Genomic DNA, 26165 nt, shown 5'->3' with positions numbered 1-26165 from the left:
AACCGCATGTACAGTATTCTTTGTAATGTGTTATCTTAACGTTGTAGACAAATTTCTGAAAGTAAAATAAATTATCTCGTTATATTCCGCATGTGGTATTATTTCAACTTAAAAGATTTATCTTTCTGTTCTGATGACAATAACGTTTAAATTAAGGAACATTTTTACAAAACTACATCCTTTAAAAGAAATAAAGAATGTTTATCACCACAAGAGAAAAGTGATACACAACTAATAATAAAATTGTGTCACAGAATAGTAGATTCAAGTATAATATTCTACAACAACTTTGTGGATTTTTCATTGGCTTAATGTTACCGTTCAAACTTCAAAATTTGGTGAGGCATCAGAAACCTATATTCGTATGTTTATGAAGATGATATCGGATAGGAAGCTCGTATCTTTGTGAAGTTGTTGGCTGATACCGTATAGGTTTGTTTGTTTGTTTTTGAATTTCGTGCAAAGCTACTCGAGGGCCATCTGTGGTAGCCGTCCAATTTAGCAGTGTAAGACTAGAGGGAAGGCAGCTAGTTATCACCATCCACCGCCAACTCTTGGGCTACTCTTTTACCAGCGAAGAGTGGGATTGACAACTGAAAGGGCGAGCATGCTTGGTGCGACCTGGATTTGAATCCGCAACCCTTAGATTACGAGTTGAACGCCTTAACCCATATGGCCATGCCAGGCCGATACCGTATAGGTAGCTCATATCTTCGTGAAGTTGTTTGGTTGATATCGGATAGGTAAATTGTATCTTTCTGAAATTATTGGTTCATATCGGATAGGAAGTTCATCTCTTCGTGACGTTGTTGTTTAATACAGAATAGGAAGCTCATATCTTCGTGAAATTATTGTTTCATATCAAATAGAAAGTTCATCTCTATATGAAGTTGTTGGTTGCGATAGGATAGGAAATTAATCTTTTCAAGACGTTGTTGGTTGATACGGGATAGGAAGCTTATCTCTTGAAGAAATTACTGGTTGATACGGGATAGAAAGAGTATCTCTTCATGTTTCGTTGTTAGTAGTGATACAGTCGATGGTTGATTATAAGTACGAAACTTATACTATTAAGAAAAAACTGTTGGTGATGATTGTTTTCTGATCTAAAATTATTTTAAATATCTATTTGTGATTTTAAAATACATAGAAACTTAGCGTCTTTTGTTGTTGGCTGACCAAAGCTTCTGTCTTCGAGATCAATTAGCAGTAAAACAGTTTCGGGGACAAAATATCTCCCTCTAAACCAACAACCAACCCTTGAAGCCAAAGTAATAATGTTGAATTTTAATAAATGTCGTTTTTTCTCTAATGTTTCACATTCAATGTTCAAAAAGGTGAAATTATTCGGTTTAAAATTGATGTTTTTGGAAATGTTTTATTTTTACTTACTGTTGTCGTCGTTGTGACTGTTGTTTCTTATATTAACTTTGAGTGCACACAAGATGATTATTTTCGAGTAGATACACTTGTAGTTTCAAAGTTTGGTGTGATAGCTGTTTCTAAGGGCGTAAACCAGTCTTTTCCAAGGGCTGTTGAGATGGGTGGGTGTTCAAAAGACCTAACCTAATTTGTTTCTTTTTCTTTCAAGAGCTTTTGCAATAATGTTTCATAGAAGATAAAGTTATGTCATCGAAAAAGGAATACTGGTGACGTATTTATAGTAGTAAAGAAGACTGTGGTTGTTGTTTTTCTCTCTGAATTTTTTTGTGTGAATATACGTATAAAAAACCCAGATGGTTATTTTAACAAAGTAACACCAGCTATTTGTCTCGCTCTAATTATGCGCATGGTTGTGACTCGTACTTTTATGTCATCGAAGTCTCACTGGCTGAGTTTCTTAGTTCTATCTACGAGCTTCACGTGTTAACATCTAATATTCAATAGGCGGTCATCTACATCGTACGAAATGTACGAGGTTGAATCCTTCAATGAAGCCTTTAAACCGTGATCGCTTCAGTATCGTAATTTATAGCCTAGGTCAATAGCACGATGAGAAATTGCATTACATGCGGCTTCTATTTTGAAGCTTACATATCACCTTTCCTTAAATGCTGTTCAACTTGTGCACATGATTCTCTATTAGTATTATTAATAATGTAAATCAATTACGTAACTCGCAAAAAGACCCTCATTATAAACCCAAAGAAAAATACTAGTTACAAAATTAACATTCAAGATATAACTGAGGAAGATTTTCTTTCCTGACCAAGTAGTCGCTATTTTTATACCACGTGCAACTTTCTGACTAAATAATGAATTCTAGTGATAAAAACGCCACTTTTGTTTTGTTAGCAGTACAAACCGAGTGTAACGAAAGCATATTAAAATTTCACCTTTAGTTTGCTCACTGATTATAGGTATTATTTTATTACAAGTTACAGCTTTTACAGTGAGGATCGAATTGCGTACTAAAGAATGATCGCATCATTGATCGAAGCATCCTACTTCTTCTGAAAAATAATCTTCCTTATTATAAAAATTGTAACTTAAGTAAGTGAGTGTTCAGAATTAAGCACAAAGCTATACAATGAGTCATCTGTGCTTTGGCCATTATCGGTATTGATACCCGGTTTCTAGCGGTGTGAGTCCGGAGACATACCGCTGTACCACTATGGGGCCTCTCTAAGTTGAGGTCAAGTAATAAAATCATAATTGTTACCTGACAATATATGTCTTTTATACGAAGTAATCGAGATTTCTGCTAAGACTAATAAATATTTTACTTTTAAAGTAGACAAGGTTATCTGCCATTTCTGGTCATATCAAAAAGTTTTCGCTGTCACAGAGAATTAACTGAATTTATTACTTCCCTTGATAAAATATTTAATTTCGTTTGTAAATATACACAAAAGTACATAATGGGCTATCCGTGCTAGGCCCATCACGAGTATCGAAACCCGGTTTTTAGCTTTGTAATGCGCCCTTAGAGGACTTGATAAAGTAATCTGCTAAGATTATTTGATTTTAACAACATCATGAAGTAAAGATTTTCTCGGTAATTTAGATCACTTCTAACACAATCCAATATAACTATTATTGATATTGGTACTATTATAAATGTTTCGATTTTATTATATTCACAACCATATCCTATTTAAAGTCGTGGTGAAATGGTTGTTATGTGGCTTGTTGATTTGTGTATTTAAAAATGTTTTAACTTAGCGCATTCAAATCTCTTTATAAAAACTATGTTTGTGGAAAAAAATAGTGAATATAATAAAATCGAAACATTCATAATAGTACCAATAACAATAATAGTTATATGACTCCACCAAAAATTGACTGCACTTGGGAAGCGTATGTAACAGTTATTTCCGGCACAAAATATGCATATACTTAGATGGAATAGAAGTGCTAAGATTGGGATATTAGAATTATCATGTTGAATTTATTTCGTGTACTTCATAACATTGAAAAACAAAATAAAATGGATAAATGTGGTGTACTATAACCATTCAAAAAGAGATTTGCACCAAGTCATTTCCAATCTTTGATGAGCAAATTGCGACATATTGTAACAGTTGAGGATCCATAAATGTAAAGATTAGAGAAAAATCTTTGTCCACATGTTTCACATCGCATGATCGAGAAGGATCTCTATCTGAAAAAGTGACATTTGTCCTGTATATAGAAGTTGCTTTCTTAACATAACAGTTCAACGGTCACTTACCTCAAGCAGCTGGAGAATGAAACAGGTATTTTGGTTGTTTTATATGATTATATACTAGTGTCGGACGCAATACCTATTTATTTCTATACAATCGGACGTTTCAAACAGGCTCTTAAGAACCGTCTTCCTTGTATACTAGCTTGATCATGAAAAACAAATAGGAAAGTATTGTGTGCTTTAGACACAACAGCTTACGAAAAAAAAACTTTGCAATGATAATGATAACTACACTGTGGGGCTATTATTAATTAAGATTTGTGGCTGTTTGATGGAGCATGATGGGACATAATGACGTGAACTGTAACGTCACGGTGAGTCTCCAAAAAGGTTTTAATATAACGGATTCAACCAGAGTAAACTAAAAACATCAGCAACATGTAATGTAGCCGGGTTAAAATTACAAACAGTATCTATGAAAATAAAAGTTTGTCAGCCCTTAATATTTTTCATTGACAAGACAGTTAATTTACTCACAATTTACTCTTTTATGTACATATTTCTAAAATCACTGGCGTCACATTTCGTAAATAACAGTCTATTCCATGACTTCAATGCAAACGTAATGTATCGTTTTATCGGAAAACTGGAATGCTAGCTGTTAACAGAGACAGTACACTTGACACCTGTTTAGTATATGCAATATCATTTCTGGACAATGACAGTACAATCTTTTGTCGACGGGCATGAAACATGTCCTCACTGATGAAAGTAAACCAATATGACGTAATGGTAAAAGTTTGTAGTACCAATACATTGTGCTCACCCCACCCCTACCAATGGATCAGCAAGAGGTATGGGGGGATGTAACCTCTATAAACAAACAGGTATTCTGCATTGCAAATTATTTTCTCCGGGTTGTTTTATGTTTCGATTTATGATTACAGTTTTACCAGTATTGTTGGGTGACACGTTACATTGTTAGAGAAAAAAAAACCTGCGCTTTAGATGGGACTCATTCACGTGATTTAGGTTGACAGACCTGTAACCATCCACCCTAAAAAAAAGTATTCTCAAATTAAACATAAACTTTTCCCCCTATCAAACGTAAAAGTTGTTGGTATTATGGTATATATTTTAATGTTCAAATTTCGTAGGTCAGTGTTGATCTGTTGGTATTATATTCATCACTACCAGTATGTCTGAGAAAAACTTAAAAACTCAGTGAAAAGGATGGAGTCGAAGAGCAAAAACTGTTTTTGTAGGGGTAAGAAAAAGTTACTTCACCATTATATATATATCTTACAGTTTTGATATCAATTCTGGGGCCCGCATGGCCAGGTGGCTAAAGAACTCAACTCGTAATCTGAGGATCACGAGTTCGAATCCCCGGTCACACCAAATATACTCGCCCTTTCAGACGTGGGGATGTTATAATGTGACGATCAATCCCACTATTTGTTGATAAAAGGGTAACCAAAGAGTTGGCGGTGAGTGGTGATGACTAGCTGGCTTCCCTCCAGTCTTACACTGTTAAATTAGGAACGGCTAGCGCAGATAGCTCTCGTGTAACTTTGCGCAAAATTTCAAACAAAAAAATCAATTCTACTTGTGTAAAAAAATGAAGAAGGCTGGCAAGCTTCATATTTCAGATGTTAATATGCATTCTATAATACAGCGTATTCTGTAGTTGGCGTATTAAATCCGAATCTCTTTATAATCCAGTGTATTTCGTAGTTGCAATATTGATTTCGAAGATCTTTGTAATCCAGCGTATTCTGTAGTTATAGTATTAGAACCAAATATTTTTATAATCCAGCGTATTCTATAGTTGGAGTATTATATCTGAATATATTTATTAACAAGCGTATTCTGTACTTGTAGTATTAGAGCCGAATGTTTTTATAATCCAGCGTATTCTGATGTTGGATTATTAGGCCTGAACATCTTTCAGTCAAACCACTTGGAAAATAATAAAACCTTACAACATGATTAATTTTTTAACTTTTATTTTATATTTAAAAAATTAAGCGTTGTGGAAGAATTTAATAAACGCAAAAGTAAGAAATTAAAAAATAAAATTGGACACTCCATGTCAATTTTAAACTAGATTTATTACTTTATAAAAACATTTTGGTCATAATTTTGGAGTGAAAGATATCATTAGTAACGCTTTTCTTCTTTGGTCGATTTTGTCTTAGAATGCAGAAAACGAAACTTTCATAGTTTTTATTTTATTTCATTTTGATGTGATTTACCATCTTGCTTTAGTTGTAACCCAAGTAACTGTAATAAATACCATCCAAAGTTTCAGCGTTCTATCGATCTCTAGAATACGAAATACAGTCGAATAGAACAGTAATTTATACGTCATCTTCTGTATACGACCTTGTGCTATTAAAGTCTTGGAAATCTAAGTTGTTCTATACATTTATAACATTTCCCAAAATATATCACATAATTCAAATCACCAGCAAAACAAACATTATATTACTGCTCTTCAAAGACGCACTTACAAATATTATTTAATGGCTTCTTAAAGGAGCACTTTTAAATATTATTTTATGGCTCCTTAAAGGGGCACTTTCAAATATTATTTTATGGCTCCTTAAAAGGGCACTTTCAAATATTATTTTATGGATCCTTAAAAAACAACTTTCATTTATCTTCGAAACTTTTTCAAATTTCTCCTTTTTTTTCCAGACACCCAGAATCTGAATGAGAGATATACTCCGATTAAACTAATAAAACCAAAAACACATATTGCTGTTATCGTTATAGTCAAGGTTCGCTTAAAAATGAATATAGAACTTCCGGAATCATTGTCGTTGACAGAAGTGAATTCTAATGCTGCATCAGATTCAGATGTTCCTGCCAGAAAACTCTGAGAAGTGGAGTTCTTGATAAGATGAATATGGTTTTCAGAAATTTTATCAGACATGTTCATCGTTTCCACTAAACAAAAATAAGATTTTTCACGTGAAAAATAAGCTGAAGGAGTGAAAGTAACATATCGCATTAAAGTAACATATCGCATTAAAGTAACATATCGCATTAAAGTAACATGTCGAATTAAAGTAACATGTCGAATTAAAGTAACATATCGCATTAAAGTAACATGTCGAATTAAAGTAACATATCGCATTAAAGTAACATATCGCATAAAAGTAACATATCGCATTAAAGTAACATGTCGAATTAAAGTAACATGTCGAATTAAAGTAACATGTCGAATTAAAGTAACATATCGCATTAAAGTAACATGTCGAATTAAAGTAACATATCGCATTAAAGTAACATGTCGAATTAAAGTAACATATCGCATTAAAGTAACATGTCGAATTAAAGTAACATATCGAATTAAAGTAACATATCGCATTAAAGTAACATGTCGAATTAAAGTAACATGTCGAATTAAAGTAACATATCGCATTAAAGTAACATGTCGAATTAAAGTAACATATCGCATTAAAGTAACATGTCGAATTAAAGTAACATATCGCATTAAAGTAACATGTCGAATTAAAGTAACATATCGAATTAAAGTAACATATCGCATTAAAGTAACATATCGCATTAAAGTAACATGTCGAATTAAAGTAACATATCGCATTAAAGTAACATGTCGAATTAAAGTAACATATCGCATTAAAGTAACATGTCGAATTAAAGTAACATATCGCATTAAAGTAACATATCGCCTTAAAGTAACATGTCGAATTAAAGTAACATATCGCATTAAAGTAACATATAGCATTAAAGTAACATATCGAATTACCTTTGAAACACACAACACAAACAGTGCTGATGTCTATTCTTATCTTTTATATCACATTTCAATATAACTAAAATATGTTTCCAACTTAAATATAGTTTTCGACTTTTAAATAGTACAAAGCAGTTTGAAATTATTCAAATTGATTATACCTATAGTCATCATGCTATTATCCCAAGTGTTAACCTTTTCTAAGGAACATTACAGTATTTTTAATATAATATTTCATTCTACAATTTTTACACATAAAACACTAATAGAACAAAATATTAAAACTGAAATTTTCCTCCAAAGAAATGAAATTTTAAAAACAAAAGAAATTAAGCCACGAATTAAATAGTGAACCAAATCTGCAAACCTCAAACATTCACCATTATTTTCACTATACTTGTATTGCTAGATATAATCGTATATAAAAATATATGTTAAGAACCGTGGTGTCTGTCCGATCATTTGTCTGTATTTCATTACAAAAGCTGTGCACGCAGGCAAAGTTCAACATTCACATTTGAAAAGACGGGAAAAAAGGTATGAATAATGTAGATGCCAAATTGTATTTCACAAGCAGGATATTCCTCAGTAAACTGTTAGGATTTAATTACACTATCATTAATATTGTAATGTGTGATGTAACTTAAGGAATGCAAATGTAAATTTACCGTATGTTATCTCAAAGTTTTCGCTACGAGTGAAACCAAGAGTATTTGTTTGTTTGTTTGGAATTTCGCACAAAGCTACTCGAGGGCTATCTGTGCTAGCCGTCCCTAAGTTAGCAGTGTAAGACTAGAGGGAAGGCTAGTCATCACCACCCACCGCCAACTCTTGGGCTACTCTTTTACCAACGAATAGTGGGATTGATCGTCACATTATAACGCCCCCACGGCTGGGAGGGCGAGCATGTTTAGCGCGACGCGGGCACGAACCCGCGACTCTCAGATTACGAGTCGCGCGCCTTACACGCTTGGCCATGCCGGGCCAAACCAAGAGTAAAATACAATTAACTTTTCTAAAGTCCATTAAGTGATTTAAATTGTCAGACTAACTTAAAATTTTCTATCGCTGGGGACGGGTACTTCTGACTGTTATAAAATATGTTATAGATATTATGTAACCCTGTCTCCATTGGCCAATTTAAAAAAAAAAATGTTAATGTGCGTTAGTTCATTAGGTCATTTTAATTAGAAAAGCAACATAATAATTTATCTGGTGCATTTGTAGCCCCTCAGTAACTCAATGATAATCTGAGGACTGATAACACTAAAATTCCATAACCGTGGTGGACAAACTACTGATAATTTACTGTATAACATTATACGACCAAAGTTTAATTTTCGCATGTAAAATAAACTGATTAAATATTTGTTGGTGCTATTTTATTCGTGTAGAGCTACACAATAGACTATCTGCACTATGTTCAACACTAGGAAACGAACCACGGATTTTAGTATATTAATTATGTACATTTACTGCTGACTCATCAGGATTTCAAAAACAAATATTTGTTTGATTGTTATTAAGCACAGAAACCACATAGTGGGCTATTTACGGTCTGTTCACCGTGAAGAATCGCATTCTGGATTTTTGAAATGTAATCCTATAAACTTACTGCTAAGCAACCAAAGGACAAAAGTATGACTTTGTTGGTTTGATACTGAGTACAAAGCTACACAATAATCTGTTTAGGTTATGTACACAGTATTGTTCAATCCAAAGTGTTGGTATAGTACTTGTTCAATTCAATGTTATAAGTCCTAAAAATCAACAATAACAGGTGGCAGGATTAAATGATATGATCAGGGACTACTTGAACTCTACAATCGTCACATTGTGGTTGATTTCAAATACAATGGATAAGAATGAAAATAATAAGGATATTTTCAAGTGTCGCACTGTTATTAAATTCAGTGTCTACCTGAAAGAATCTTCACTATTGAAAATCATTTCTTTGAGTGGTCATTCAAATATATCAACTATCAAGTAGTAACAACTGAAAATAAAATGGTCTGCCATTTGTCCAGCTGTAGTTTACAACTATACAACCTTACTAATTGGCCAAGAAACAAAGATGACTGAATGATCCAACAAACGACAGTCCAAATTGTATTTAGCAGCTACCAAACGTTACTAACTAGTAAAGTCACAAAGATGACTGGAAAGGTTCAACAAACAACAGTCCAAGTAATAGTTACCAGCTGCCAAACGTTACTAATTAGCCAATAGACAAAGGTGACCGGAAAGGTTCAACAAAAACAATCCAAGTTGTAGTTGTCAACTGCGAAAAGTAACTAACTAGCAAAGAGATAAAGGTGACTGGACAGTTTTGTGAAGTTTAACAGATAGCCATCTATTTCAAAGATTAATTCAATCCAACAGTATTCAGTATTTGATCATTTCAAAATATTATTCAAAAAACGTTACATAATAATTCATAATTTACTCATTTTATTTTTCTCAGACAAAAAACAGGAAAGTAGGTTATTGTTCTTTTCTTGTGGTGATCACAAACTGTGAACAGTGTATATGTGGAAATATGGAAAATATGAAAAAGTGAATACGTGAGCTACTTCAGTATATTTGTGTTACTTATACGGTGTTAACTGCTGGGTTTGATTTAATGGTTCAGATTTTTTTGTTTGTGCTCTGGTCTTGATTTAAAATTACTCAAGAGTAAGCCGCAACATCTAACTGCAAGTGCTGCATTTCTATCCTGATGGACAAAGGTTCTTTTAAGACAATAATAAAATAATCCAACGTGTTGCTATGGTATTGCTTAATCAAACGTGCTAGTATAGTATTGTTCAATGCAACGTTCTGGTAGAGTATTGTTGAAAACTGGTTCGAAGATCGTAATGAGACTCCTACACAATAACCAGATATCAATTTAGTTGAGTATCCAGGATGATCTTGAAGCTCAAAGTCATCCCATTCGCTACTTCAAACTTCTGATGACATATTTAGAACCAACTATTCGTTCTCTTCTTTGTTTAATTGGTTATAATTGAAGGAGGTACCTTCTTATTCTTTGTTTTAACCAATGTTACGCGTATTTCAAAGGAGATAAATCAGATATTGAGTTGTGGTCATAATAAAGTGACTAGGAAATGTATCAAAGTAGAAACAGTTTATGATGTTTTAAACTTGTTTTCCAAAACTCTAGCCTTTAGTTTTAATAAGATCTAGTAAATCTAAGCTGTTATTCCCAAGTTGTTTTGTGAAGACATGTTTGGTCCGGGCTTCGATGGGTCTCAACAAACACATGTAGGATTAAGATAATTTTAGTGGCCCGGCATGGTCAGGTGGTTAAGGCACTCGACTCTCAATCCGAAGTTCGCGGGTTCGAATCTCCGTCGCACCAAACATGCTTGCCCTTTCAGCCGTGGGGGCGTTATAATGTCCGATCAATCCCACTATTCTTGGGTAAAAGAATAGCCCAAGAGTTGGCGATGGGTGATGATGACTAGCTGCTTTCCCTCTAGGCTTACACTGTTAAATTAGGGACGGATACGGCAGATAGCTCTCGTGTATCTTTGCGCGAAATTTAAATCAAAACCAAGATCATTTTGTAAGCTAACTGGAATAAGAAGATCTAAGAAACTACAGCACATACACAACACTGTTTGTGATAAAATGTAATTAAAATCATGAAAAGTTTACGTATTTATGAAAGCTAGTGTTAAAATTAGGATTTGGTATCATATTTGAACAGATCTCGTCAAGTACGTTTTAAAAATATACAGTTTTACCTATTTTTCTGTTATCTAATACACGATATAACAAATTAACAACATTTTCAAAAGAAAAACATCTGTTTTTGTATATCGGCTAAAATTATAACCTATATATCTTTTTATTTTTAGTGCCTTACAACTCACAATATTAACCTATAGTGATAAATGCACCTAATATCTTGTGCCTATGAATCATGTTTACGTTTAGCAGCATGTATGAGTTTGGTAAGTTACTAAAGTCTAAGTCTGTAGAAAATTGATATCCTTGGTTTGTTTTGAATTTCGCCCAAAGTTATACGAGTTATGCGCTAGCCGTCTCTAATTTAGCAGTACAAGACTAGAGGGAGGACAGCTAGTCATCACTACCCACCGCCAACTCTTGGGCTACTCTTTTACCAACTAATAGTGGGGCTGACCGTCACATAATAACACCACACACAGCTGAAAGAACGAGCATATTTAGTGTGTCGGGGATTCGAAACCGCGACCCTTGGATTAGGAAAGTTGAAATGCGAAGTCTCCAGTCTACTGAACAGGAACGTGTGAAGAAAATATATAGGAAATAGCACAGACATCTCATTATTAGTTATCTTTTAATTTAAATGTTTTGAACAGATTTTTCCCTTAATAAATGTTCGTGGAACGCAATGCATTAAGTTCTTTCATATTCACCAGAAGTTAAACATTTTCCAGTTTTAAAAATAGAATTTTACATCTCAGTTCTGCAAAATATCTTCCCTCTGAAACAGGGGAAGATGATATTAAAAAAATAATTATCCTCGTAATAAATTTCAAAGTTAACTCTAATACCGATTAGTTTAATAACAGGATTAAGGTTTACCATTCCGTCAGGAACAATAGCATACTCTACCAATAAGGTTCCTGATTCCAAAATAGGCTTAATTGTAAAAGCATATTTCAAATTGTTGATTATTATTTGTTTTGCTTTTGATAGAAACCGTGAAAAATTTAGTGTTATTTCAGCAGCCATTTATCTTCATTAGTGGTATCCTGCTTCTGGCCACATGTTTCAATCATGAAACAATACATGACTATCCCAAAAAAGTATTAGATAGAGTTAGTTTCAAATATTCATTTTCCACTCTTTCAAATTTCCGTTGCACAACTGATCTCTAAGCTTCAATCTTAAGGGGACCCAACAGCTGTTTTTGTTTCTCGTTTTCGCTTTGGTTTCGTGAGAGAAACTAGAACTCACTTGTTAACAAAGCTTTTAATAAGATCTGAGAAATTAATTATACTCAAAGCTAAGTTAAGCTCCCTGATATCAGGTTTACCTGCAAAACCAAAGAGAAGTGTTTCTCGCATATGAGAATCTACTGACAGAAATATTTATAAGTGATTCAGATCTTGGGAATGTGAAGAAGATGCCATCCTATTGTGATGCAATTATCGTGAAAGTTTCTTAGAAATCTAATTATAAACAGTTTAAAAAATTAAAAGGTAACATTAGAATTTGTTGAATATATTGGGTTTTGGTTTGTTTAGAATTTCGTGCAAAGCTACTCGAGGGCTATCTGCATTGGCCGTCCCTAATTTAGCAGTGTAAGACTAGAGGGAAAGCAACTACTCATCACCACCCACCGTCAACTCTTGGGCTACTCTTTTACTAACGAATAGTGGGATTGACCGTCACTTATAAGGCCCCCACGGCTGAAAGGGCAAGAATGTTTGGTGTGACGAGGATTCGAACCCGCTACCCTCAGATTACGAGTCCATTTTCTTAACCATCTGGCCATGTCGGGCTTTGTTGAACATAATTCGATGTTTTAAGTATGAAATAGTTATTCCTCAATTTACCTTTGATTTAAAGTATTTTAAAATGTTTTCAGAGTGAGCTGATATGAAGCATTGTATTACAAATATCCTGTAAATATTACAAAAAAACAAAACAAATAAAGATTTTCAAATTTATTTTGTAAATTACTGACCTTTAGCTAGATCTGTCTGCGATGTTGGATAGTCTTCCAAGAAATTATATGTAGAAAGGACAACCACTAAAGTAGAAAGTTAATCAAGAGAAGATGGGTCACCAAGTGATACGAAGACCCAAAATACCATAATGGTGGGTGGTAGTGACTAGCTGCCTTCCTTCTGGCCTTACATTGCTAAATTAGTAACGGCTAGCGCAGATAGCTCTCGTGTAGCTTTGCGCAAAAATCAAAACAAATAAACTATTCCTTAATAGTCTCTTAACACGTGAACCCAGCCAACTGATGCTTGGATAAAAACCATCGTTTTAGTTTTTATAGAAATTTACTTTGTAAATGCCCTGTTTTATAAATATAAGAACATTACTGTTCTAACTAAAATAAGTTACGTTACTAGAGCAACGTAAGTAGAAAAAACAGACGTGAACAAATAAAGACCACGTCTTTAACGTTCTTCACATATCCATAGAAGTCTGCTAAGCTGAAGAGATATTTCTGCTTGGACTAATACAAGCTTTCAAATCAACAACTTTGAACATACCTAAAGGATATGGCTCAAAGCAAACCAAGCGCACTAACGAAGACACTTAGAACTACGACTATAAAAGTTATAAAGAAAATAAATTAAAGTAAACATAATGAAACTAGAATGACCTACATGAAAAGGATAATGTGACGTGAACCGCATGTAGGCCTAGATAAAATAAGATAAACTAAGCCTAGCCACTTTAAAAAAGGTCAACAAATATTTCCGTTCTCATCAGCAAGTAAAGATAGTTGAATCAAGTGCACAATAGCTCCCCTAGTGGCTCATCGGCAAGTCTGATAGAAACCGATTTTTCATCAACTTGACGGGCACGACAGTGCATGCCTAAAGATGAAGTACAAAGATGAAACTTATATAAACATTGAGAATTACTATTTACTATTTAAAGTTTGGAGAAGGTAACATAGCTTCAGTGTAGGGGATACAGAAGATTTGTTAACAGCTCGTTTTGGTAAGCATGTGGTAGTCAAAGAACAGTAATATATGTTGACCATCAGTGGTCAACTTTCATTCCGTAACTCGTACGAGATATTGGAATGATGTGATCGGCGGGATGATTGAGCTGTGTCCATTTGATTGGTGTAACTTCTCCATAAAGCTTTGCCAAGGAGAACTGGATCCAGTTTTGTTATCCAACATATAAAGCAAACACACTTAGTAGATTAGGAAGCTTATTTAATCTCGATTCAGGTAGCAGTGGATAAACACGTGCAGCTCACGAGTTCACCTTTGGGCTTTACAGATTCACACTTAAATTCTATTCACAATGTAATACAAATGTTGTCGAGCTTATCAGCGAGTAAAAATAACTGAATCAGATATAAAACGGCCTCCATTAGCTCAGCGGTAAGTCTTAAGGCTTACAGCACTAAAAACTGGGTTTCCAGAAACATGGTAGGTACAGTACAAATAGTTCGTTGTGTAGCTGTGTACTTAACAATAAACAAAAAATGTATGTAAGATATTTTTTGCATTCAAGACTAAGCTAAACAAGTTATTATATATGTTTTTCTTTATATAGCTGTAGGGAAGCTTACGTATAAGAACTTTGTTATCAAATACTTTCCTATATACCACGAAACATAAAACAACAGAAAATATATAACCATGGTTTTAAACTCCACTATTTCAGCGCAAAGTTTGTTTGAAATTAAACACGAAACTACACAATGGCCTAACTGTGCTCTGCTCACCATCGGTATCGAACCCCGGTTTCTAGCAGAGTGAGTCTGCAGACATACAACTGTGCCACTGGGATGGAGTAGGGGACTTCACGAAAAGGAAGACTTTATAAAACTGCTTTCAGAGATTCACAACAGAATTAAGTGAAATTCGAGTCAGTTCTTCCAATATCGTAAAGTAACCCAAGCTGATTTAGTTAATAAAATTTGTTTATTAGGTAGGATAAAAACCTAAAAGTATGAAGTGCATACAGTCGCTTGTTGTTTATCATCTTATGGAATCAAGTAATTCAATCTGATCTGAACACTTACACTTGAGAATTCAATTTACTGGGTTTTGCATTACCGGAACGTAAAGGAAATAAGTTTGGAGTCTTTTAGGAACTATTTTTTTTATTGATGTTGGAATTGAATCGCAAATTTGTTTTTATATCGAGAACTTCTTTACATGAGAAACTGAGGTAAGACAATGCTTGATCAACAACAGTCCAAATGACTATAATGAATATAAAGAAGATTACATTTCGACCAAACATATTACCTACTCTGTCCAGTGAAAAGCCTTATGTCATGCTATGCCATCACTTGAAATTTTATCCACACGAAAGCATACAAGTCTGAAAGGAATGTGAAACAAAACTTCCACGTTACTTTTTCTTATACACAAGGCCCGGTATGGCCAGGTAGGTCGTACAGTTCATAATCTGAAGGCCGCGAGTTCGAATCTCCGTCACATCTAACATGCTCGCCCTTTCAACCGTGGGGGTGTTATAAGTTAGGATCAATCCCACTATTCGTTGGTAAAGAGTAGCCCAAGAGTTGGCGGTGGGTGGTGATGACTAGTTGCCTTTCCTCTAGTCTTACGCTGCTAAATTATGGACGGCTAGCGCAGATAGCCCTCGTGTAGCTTTGGGCAAAATTCCAAAAAGCAAAAAAACAGTCTTCTCCAATAAAGTACGTCGTATCTTTTTAGTAATTATATATTGCGATTGTTGTTGTTTTTCCTTAGTACACGCCTATAAAATGGGCTTTGTGCTCACTGCCCACTGTGGAAACTAAAGCTCTGATCCATCAAAGGACTATATATCTTGAAACAAGTAAACTGAGTATTCAACTGTAATGTGACAGCAATTAAGAAACCTTACTAATTATAACAACCCATAAGAATATGGTATAATATTTTAACCGTACTACATCTGATACATCCAAAGCCGACGAAGCCTTTCATCAAATACCAAGGCCAATCAGGGTGGCTGGGATACGATGCATTCCATTTCTATTATTCTGAGCTCTGAGTATTTCTGTTTAGTGAAAGTGGCACAAGTGAGAAAAGTTAACAATGTTGGAACCATATCTATTTCAAAATATTCTACTAACATTATTATTACAGCTCACATCACTAAAAGCATCAATATTATGCTTCCTTAACTGCAATATAAAATCATATACCCATAAAAGGGAGCACAATAAGCAGTGTAAGATTAAGTATTAAGATAACATAAGATGATAAGTAAAGGTAAGTCCTACGCTAACTTTAACACAGCTTTAGTGGCATTAGGACAAGAGCATCTAAAGGAAAGCATTTATCAACACGTCAAAGTAGATGTACCATAAGCAGAACAATATTCAACTTGACCACATATAACTGATAATACGAGGCTCACAAACGTTCGCAAAAGGAAGGGTTGAATCTCTTGTGGCTGATAACAAAACACATTTAACTGCAGAGAAACTAACTCCTGTTTCAGGATGCGTGTTAACATTTCACAAACTGGATTACAGTGTTCAGTAAGTCAGCTATAGATTTACGCCTACTCAGTGTGATTGTAATTATAATCGATCAACATGCAGATTCCCTAAAATTCGCAGAATTCGAATAGTTTCGAAATACGAGTTAATAATAGTTGCTTGAGGAAAAAAAAATTCTGAGTACGATTTAAATCTGTTGCAATAGTACCACACATTGGTGAATTTGTACTAATTCCTTCTCGTTGTTTGTCAGTGGGAGAATTTATATGAAAGTCTTGTCTAATGATTTTTTTTATTAATCCGCCCACTAGGACAGTGGGAAATTACGTACTTATAATGCTACGATCCGCGGTTCGATTCCCCATACTAAAAGCAACATGTACCTTAATGTGGCTTTATTCTACAAATAAACAAAGATAACCCGTGGGTTTGTCTCCTTGTTATCATGAAATAATTCTGATTATGAACAAGAATGACAAATAAATATGCACTCATTTTATCTCATTTTTTATCTCTTTCTATGAGCACAACTAAAGTTTTATACGACCACTGTTGTCTTCTTCAAATCTAAACAATTTGGATTAACACTGACAAACATTTGTGTGCTTCTAAAGTAGTTAAACATTGATTAGCATTATTTGAAAATATTTTGTTTGTTTGTTTGGGAATTTCGCACAAAGCTACTCGAGGGCTATCTGTGCTAGCCGTCCCTAATTTAGCAGTGTAAGACTAGAGGGAAGGCAGCTAGTCATCACCACCCACCGCCAACTCTTGGGCTACTCTTTTACCAACGAATAGTGGGATTGACCGTCACATTATACACCCCCACGGCTGGGAGGGCGAGCATGTTTAGCGAGACGCGGGCGCGAACCCGCGACCCTCGGATTACGAGTCGCACGCCGTACGCGCTTGGCCATGCCAGGCCTATTTGAAAATAGAAGAGGTTAGAAAACTATTTTCTTTTAATTTTATGGAGTTTTAATGTTATTTGGTTTTACAATTTTATCTCTAGAAAATTAGAGTTGAATAACAAAAAATAGGTGGATTTAGTAAGATCGGGGACTAAACTAGTAGGTTCAAGCTTTCAATTTAGATTTTAGTAGTGTAACGTGCATTATAACTTTAGATTAGATTTTTAGTACGCATAAGGGTTTTTTTAGGATTAGCTATAGTTCAATTGCAGTGAAATTGTAAGACAAATTAAATACATTGTTTTATTTAATAAATACAGTCTGAAACTAGTTAATTGTGAAACTTAGGCTTAATAGATTTAATAATAGGCCACTGGTGTTTATCCATAGTATCGAGTGTTTAATTCTACAAATAATCCAATGGTTAAGACTATTTTGGGGGATTACGTGTTCCCAGTTTGTTAGGTGTGATAGGTGCAGTGAATGGGTCTTATTCGGGAACTCTGTATTATTATGAACTTTTAAGGATGCTAGTACTGAAGATGCTCAATTTATATTTAGAGTTTTTACAGGTTGGCGAAAAGTTGGAGGCTATCCTAAATAAAGTTGAAGAAATAAAAAGAAATATAAACTTTGGGAAATGACAGCAGGACCTCAAAGGATCTTAAGCATTTACATGAAAGGGAAGCATCAGCTAAGACTAACAGTGACATTCAGGAAGTTATAAAGGGTAGTATTAGGGTTAAAAGTAGTGAACATAATTGTAAAGACTCTATTCAACTGAGCAACAGATTTCAGCACTTGGCTTATGTAGACGAGGAGCTATTGGAGGGAGGGAAAGCAGAAGGATCAGAGAAGGATATGGATTATGAACTTAAAAAGGTTGGATATGGATTATGAACTTAAAAAGGTTATACTTGTAGATGATTCCTTGACACAGCTTGTGGATAGAATATGAGGAGTAAATAGGGAGATATGTAAATGACTTGCCACAATTTTGTAAGTTCTTGAATAGTGGACAAGTACCAACAACTTGAAAATTAGCTAAATATGACTTCCATCTTCAAAGGAAGTAATTTTAGGTTAATCTTACATCAGTTGTGAGGAGTGTTTGTGAATGTCTGATAAAAGATAGTTTACAAAGTCATTTAAAAAGTTTAGAATTTTATTGGATGGTCAATAGGGTTTAACTTCGGGAAAGTTTTACCTTACAAATCTTTTGACATTGTTAGAAAATGTTACTGCATATATATATATATAAGGGTAAAGGTATGAATTTTCAAAAAGCATTTGGCAAAGTGCTACATAGTAGGATTGTAAAAAAAAATCTTTCTATAGGTGTGGGGGACCAGTTAATTAATTGATTAGAATAGTGGCTTAATGGAAAAAAGCAGATGGTTGTTATAAATTCATGCAAACTGGATTAATGTAGCAAGTGGTGTACTTTAGGGCTTAGTCTGATACTCATTGCTCTCTTTGACTCACATTAATGACATCGATGAAGGAATGGTGAATAAAGTACTTAAATTTGGTGATGATTTTAAGATCTTAGGTGTTGATCACTGTAGGGAGGATGCTGCTGATTTACACAAGGATTTAGGGTAAATAAATGACAGATGAATTTTAATTATGATAAATTGCAAGAGGTTGCATGTGGGCTATCATATTTTAAATTATAAGTATAATTTGGATGGAAATAACCTTAACAGTGTCTTGGAATGAAAGAATCTTGGTATAGTGGTTGATCAGTTTCTTAAATCATCCAAGCAGTGTGCTGTTGCTAGGTAGGGCTAATGGGATTTCTAGGTTATGACTACAGAAATATTGAATACAAGTCTAAATAGGCGATACCTTTGTTATATCAATCACTGGTTAGGCCGCATTCAGAGTATTTGTTCAGTCTTGGGCTCCTTACCTCAGGAAAGATATTGAAGTGTTGGATATAGTTTAGAGAAAGGTTACTAAAATGGTGCCTGAGATGGAAGGGTTGTCATATGAGGATAAATTAATATTCTTAAAATATTTTCTCTTGAACAAAGAAGAGTTAGAGGTGATCTGATTGAAATGTTTAAGATTATAAAATGAATTGATAATATTGATGCATCAATATATTCCATGCTTAAAGCGATAATTATAGGAATAGTGAACACAAATATAGATTTAGGTAAGGTAAAAGCCATCTTCAGCTAAGACAATTTTATTTTTCGAATACGGTGGTTGGCCTATAAAATAGGCTGCCTTCGGTTATTGTAGAGGCAGTAAATTTGAGTAAGTGTAAGAAAAAGTTTGATAACTATATGAGTGATAAGGATTGGCTTCATTTTTTGTTTAATAATTTTAGTTTGATTTAAAGAATGGGACAACCGAGATGGACCTATAGGTCCCCTGTTTTCCCTAAACATCATGTCATAATTTAAGTGTCAAAGGGGAGATAGGCCTGGCATGGCCTAGCGCGTTAAAGCGTGCGCTTCGTAATCTGAGGGTCGCGGGTTCGCGCCCGAGTCGCGCCAAAACATGCTCGCCCTCCCAGCCGTGGGGGCGTTATAATGTGACGGTCAATCCCACTATTCGTTGGTAAAAGAGTAGCCCAAGAGTTGGCGGTGGGTGGTGATGACTAGCTGCCTTCCCTCTAGTCTTACACTGCTAAATTAGGGACGGCTAGCACAGATAGCCCTCGAATTGCTTTGTGCGAAATTCCAAACAAAACAAAAAACAAAACAAAAACAAAGGGGAGATATTGAATTAAATATAATTTATGCGGCATGGTACAATAAAATCATGCATGTATATAATATTAACATGAAAAAAATGTATAAACCGATAAACAACAAATACATACTTATTCATCCTCTTCTCTTTTATCTGTCGTAGTCATATCTGCGAAATAATTAATTCTTTCTAATCCTGCTTAAAAGAAATTCATTTTTAGGGTAGGTTGGTAGAGACACGATGAGTAATAAAATCAAATCGGGTATAGGTGCGCCCCACGCTTGGTATTGCTGGCGCACAAAAAGTTAGCTAATAAAAATCAGGTCTCATAAATTGATTTACTCTAATATTGTCTAAACAAATTTCAAGGGTTACGGTTGAGGATTCCCTAAGGTTTGTTTTTTTATTAACTGTTCAAATGATACAGGGCGTGACAGACATTTGGATATATATACATACATACATAAACACACACACATATATATATATATATATATTACCATTAAAATATTAATTGACTTATCGACTATTCGGTATCTTAGTTGCTTTAAATAATGTTCTTGCTTATAGATGGAGTATAAGCGTACAGTTGTTTGTTTTGAATTTCGCACGAAGCTACTCGAGGGCTATCTGTGCTAACCGTTATTAATTTAGCAGTGTAAGACTAGAGGGAAGACAACTAGTAATCACCACCCACCGCCAACTCTTGGGCTACTCTTTTACCAATGAATAGTGGGATTGACCGTCACATCATAACGCCCCACGGCTGAAAGGGCGAGCATGTTTGACGCAATGGGGATGCGAACTCGCGACCCTCAGATTACGAGTCGCACGCCTTAACACGCTTGACCATGCCGGGCCGCGTACAGTTCTATAATGAATACAAATTCATAAAGTGGTATTCAAAAAGCGAACTTTCCAGTCAACTCGGTGTTTAGAGCTTTATAACTACTTTTGTCAAACAGTTTAAACTGAGTTACATATAAAAAAGCTTTAGACGTTAAAATGCTCCAAAAACACGCATTATTTACGCAGGTAAATTAGAATCTGTATATTCTAACCCTCAACGATTCGATCTAAGCCTTTTTTTTCGTGTAATACGGTATAATGTAAGTTCACCGCAGTAGTTATTTTTAAGGCAAATATTTTTGAACTTGCTGATTGCAGATCCTATCCCTAAAAGAAACTTAATGTATCGTTTCTTCGTTGACGTACCTACTGATTATTTGTTTTTACTGTTGCTGAGTAAAATGTTTTGATTTAAAACTAAACCTTCTATTTTCAATAAAAACTGTCTAGTTTCCTTTGATAACACTTGATTCAATCATCCAGAGGTTTATCGTTAAAATCAAATAAACCTGTACACATTGAAGTTGTATGCTATCGCTACTGTTTAGTCTCTTAGCAATGCGTCCATATTTTACTTGGATCTTAACTACACTGACAATGCTGGAGACATCGAGCCTGAATTATCGACAAATACATTTCTAACATCATTGTGGCGCTGAATAATCACTCGTCTTATGCTGAGTTTCACTGAAAACAACAACAACAACAAACAAATAAACAAAACAGAGGTTTAGTTGTTATGGAAACTTGTGATAGAAGAACTGAAAGCTGTAAGAAATGAGCCTCTAGTTGCTTCGTGTTTTGATACATTCGGGAAAAACATCCATTAAAATCAACCTTAAATTATCTAAAATTTGATTTTATACAAGCTGATGTTTATATTATATTATGTTTATATTATAAGAAATACAGATATGGGAAATAAAGCTATATAACGTTGATTGATACTTTGGCGTATAGCCCGTCATATATGACATGACAAGGTACCACCACCCCCATTTCATAGCATACTCTAACCTCAGATTTAATAGCTAACAGAAATAAATTTTGCAAAATCAAGCTTGACCAATAAAGAGGCAGAAAAGTGTAGTCGAGGGATTCAGACATCGGTAATTTCTATTGTTAGCCAATTAGAATTAAGGTTATTCATGAAATTGATTATTAGCGTATTCATTGATAAAAAAAAACAGTTAGATTAACAACTTGCAATATGTAGAAAAGCCAGTCCATCATGTTACTTAACAACAAAAGCATAATCTAATATTGTTGTTAGTCTATGTAGTGAAAGTATAAAATGAAATTTATGGAAAACAAAAACTGGAAAAAATATTTGTTGATTTCTTAATTTAGAGTCTCCGTTAATTAGAGAGGTTTATTTCTTTTATTAAACACGTTAATGATATAACAAAAACAGCTTGAATCAGTAACGATTGAAGTTTAAAATCAACTCGATATTTCTAATTTTATAATAATTGTTATGTATTTGGTTCGAGCCTAAGTGATCCCACACTACCGTGTTTCTCCGATAATAAGACCTATCCATAAAATAAGACCTAGTGTGATTTTTGGGGATAGTTTTAATATAAGCCCTACCCTTAAAATAAGCCCTAGTTAAGAGTGGCAGGAAGAGGAAAGAAATAAAAAAAAATTAATTTATTAATTAGTTTAATAGTTAGTTAATTAGTTTGTTTAAGTATTGATCAGATAGTTTAATAGTTTAATAATAGTTTATTTTAAATGGTTAGTTTAATAGTTTTACTTTATAACTTCATTTTTTTAATATATCAAAATAAGACATCCCCCGAAAATAAGCCCTAGTGTCATATTTTGGAGCGAAAATTAATATAAGCCCTGTCTTATTTTCGGAGAAACACGGTACGTCTTTACTATACGTTTATTATACTAACATTCGCTATACTTATAAGGTTTCACGGCACCCTTTCCCTCTCACGCTTCCCTTGCACCCCCCCTCTGAATAAATAAATACATTTTGACTTATGATTCTTTCCATTTCGAGAAATCTAGCGTAACGTGACGTGATACACACTGGGGAGGAGTGTAGGTTACATTAGTGACTGCTTTAAACAAATATTTAAAGTAATAATTTAAGCACAAAGATACACAATAGGCTATTTGTACTCTATTCACTACTGGTATCGAACCTCGGTTTCTAACGTTGTAAGTCCACAGACATAACCCTGTGTACTGTAAAAAAAATAACATATTATTACGAATACAAACAAAACAAATGCATTTAAGTAAATATTTGTGTGGCCTCGTCAGGTATTCGCAGCCTTATATTTACAAATTATATGTTATGTGGAATCATTCTAATTAATGTAGTTAGCAAACTAAATCTACATACTCAGAAACAGTTTCAAACTAGCTTTACACATCTGGAAACAATTGGAAATTAGGTTTATGTACCTATTTTACAAACCTATAAATACTTTCAAATCATGTTTACATACCTAGAAACAGTTTTAAACAACCTGGCTTTTGTAACTGACCGATTTTAAGATTAATATAATTCCCTAAGTTGTTTAATTACAAATATTATTATCAGTGACGACACACACACACTGTGGATCGAGAATAAATGTGTGTCAATAGATTTTGTTATCATTCCAGGATTCGAGATAATTTTCTTCTCGTACACGAGATTATACGAGATATGTGTTCATACACTCCCTGCTCGTCATTAAAACAATACAAGACAAGCGAATAAAATGGCTCATTTACAGTGGAATTTTAAACAAAAAATAAATTAATGTCTCATTTTATAAATAAGGCAGCAAATTTTCCATCTAAAAGCTGTCTTCAAATGAGTCGTTATGTGGTTTAGTTGTTCGGTACGTGAAATGGTCAAGTGATTAATATCCTTTATCTGATCTAACAATAACACTAGTTCTATCACAAAATGTAACAAGGATCAAAGTCTATACCATACATCCTACATGATTATCTACAAGTACACTAAAACATATTAACATTCTGCAAAATAATATACACTGACGTTCTGTACAGCAAAATACATCTACATTCTATACACTTAACAGGTTAATATTCTGTAAAGCAATATACACTGACGTTTTTTGTTTTTGGATTTCGCGCAAAGCTACACGAGGGCTATCTGCGCTAGCCGTCCCTAATTTAGCAGTGTAAGACTAGAGGGAAGGCAGCTAGTCATCACCACTCACCGCCAACTCTTGGGCTACTCTTTTACTAACCAATAATAGTATTGACCGTCACATTATAACATCCCCACAGCTGAAAGGGCGAGCATGTTTGGTGTGACGGAGATTCGAATCCGCAACCCTAGAATTAAGAGTCGAGTACCTTAACCACCTGGTCATGCCGGGCCTAAAATATACACTGACGTTCTGTACAACAAAATACATCAACATTCTGTACAATAAACACATAATATTCTGTAAAACAATATACACTGATGTTCTGTACAAAAAAATGTAATAATGTTTTGTACAATAAAATACAACAGTGTTTTGTACAATAAAATACAATAACGTATTGAACATAATACTCCTATCAATTGATTTCAAAATTGGTCACATTAAATGCCTATTTGTAAAGCAAGGAATAAAGACAACAACGAGAGGAAAGCATGTCTTGTAGAAAAGCAACTTGTAGTCATGTGTGGCTGGATCTGCGACTCGTGTTGCCATTGGCTGAATTATTAGCTTTTTTATATTTTGTAAATAGTGTAATCTCGATCATTCGATAACGTAATGTCACTCTAATGGACTTGATGGTTGGATTTGTAGTCTTGGTCTGTACTCTATTGAGATAGTGCCAAGATATGTGGCAGCGCCATCTCTCGCAGAAACTTTTCACAATAGAAATTATGGCATCCGGCTAAAGTGCATGCGCAATAAGGATCAGTCGGATCAAAATCGACGATGATTCGAGCAGTTCTCAAGTTAGCGTAAAACCTGCAGTATCATTTTTATAGAAGTGGAAGTACACATTTACAAGTTGACAACTCTGATTTAGCGGCAGTTCGTGGCAGAGAAGCGTAAATATCAGATGCAACGTAAAGGGAACCAGAAACACAGTTATAGGAGATATACATATGGAAGTTCTGTAAGTTGTACAAGTACAACATGCGAACTATAAGATGGATAAAAGCATCTTTATTTTTCAATGAACGTCACTTTGCACTTTGAACTGTTAGAGTTTGAATCAGTCTAACATCGTTAATTCACAGATATATCTCGCGAACAGTTATATTTCTAACATATGTTTTTGGGTGTGTATGTACAAAATACGTGTACAATATACTAAAAACTTGTCACATTTTATTTACATACACGTTATAAGTTTAAAAATTGTAGTCAATATTCCTTCTTCAATACGGTCAAATGGATCCCGAGCTTATTCAGTAAAATTCTGTATCAAATACTTAAATTTCAAGGTCAGACGATATTTGTTTATGTTGATAATTAATGACCGAATAAAAAGTAATATACTTATAATGAATAATTCGTAATGTAAGCGATTTCCGTTGTGTATCTAACTACGAATAAGTTTGTTGTTAAGTGCCAGGCTGCACACTGTTATTAAAACTCATATTTCAACTTTATATGCTTAAAAACATATCGCTGAGGCACTGAGGGGCATTTATTTTTCGTTTCATTAAAAGCAACGCAATACTGGGCTATCTGCTGCGTTTACCGCGGAAAAATGAGCCCCAGATTTTATCCTTTCAAGTCCGTAGACTTATCGGAAGGCCATTAAAAGGGAACTACGAATAAGAAATTCTTGTTAAATCTTAAATTATTATAATAATATGTTTACTAATCTATAAATGAAAATTAATATAGTACCTTTATATTATTTTGTATTTATTATAAACTTCAAGTAGATAAAAAATCAGGATGAAATCTCTTCATAAAAAATGATTAAACTGGACTATAGTTGTAAGAAGCAGTTTCCAGCTTTCGTTCGTAGCAGCTTAAAACTTTAGTCTGTAAAAGCTGGCGAGATATATGTTAACACTGCCCTGTTAGTTTTTTGTTTTCTTCAATGTTTGTGAATATAGCTTTAATAGAAGTACATTTGTACTTCTTTTAATCACTGGATTATTTTACAGTATCAGGAAACACACACTGATACGAAACGATTTGTTTGTTTGTT

At 34.1% G+C, this 26165-nt stretch overlaps 1 long non-coding RNA gene across 1 annotated transcript; it reads right to left on the bottom strand.

Annotated features, from left to right (window-relative positions):
- Window positions 1-5705: 5705 nt before the first annotated feature.
- Window positions 5706-23611, bottom strand: LOC143225315 (uncharacterized). Its single transcript, XR_013013789.1, has 3 exons — window positions 23480-23611; window positions 23157-23213; window positions 5706-6565 (listed from the first exon to the last, which is right to left on the bottom strand). It is a non-coding gene; the product is annotated as an uncharacterized LOC143225315 (long non-coding RNA).
- Window positions 23612-26165: the final 2554 nt, after the last annotated feature.

This window comes from Tachypleus tridentatus, chromosome 9, assembly GCF_004210375.1.
Source record: "Tachypleus tridentatus isolate NWPU-2018 chromosome 9, ASM421037v1, whole genome shotgun sequence".
NCBI lineage: Eukaryota > Metazoa > Arthropoda > Merostomata > Xiphosura > Limulidae > Tachypleus > Tachypleus tridentatus.
The sequence above is the reverse complement of the archived record's forward strand: the minus strand, read 5'-3'. Positions and strand labels throughout refer to the sequence as shown.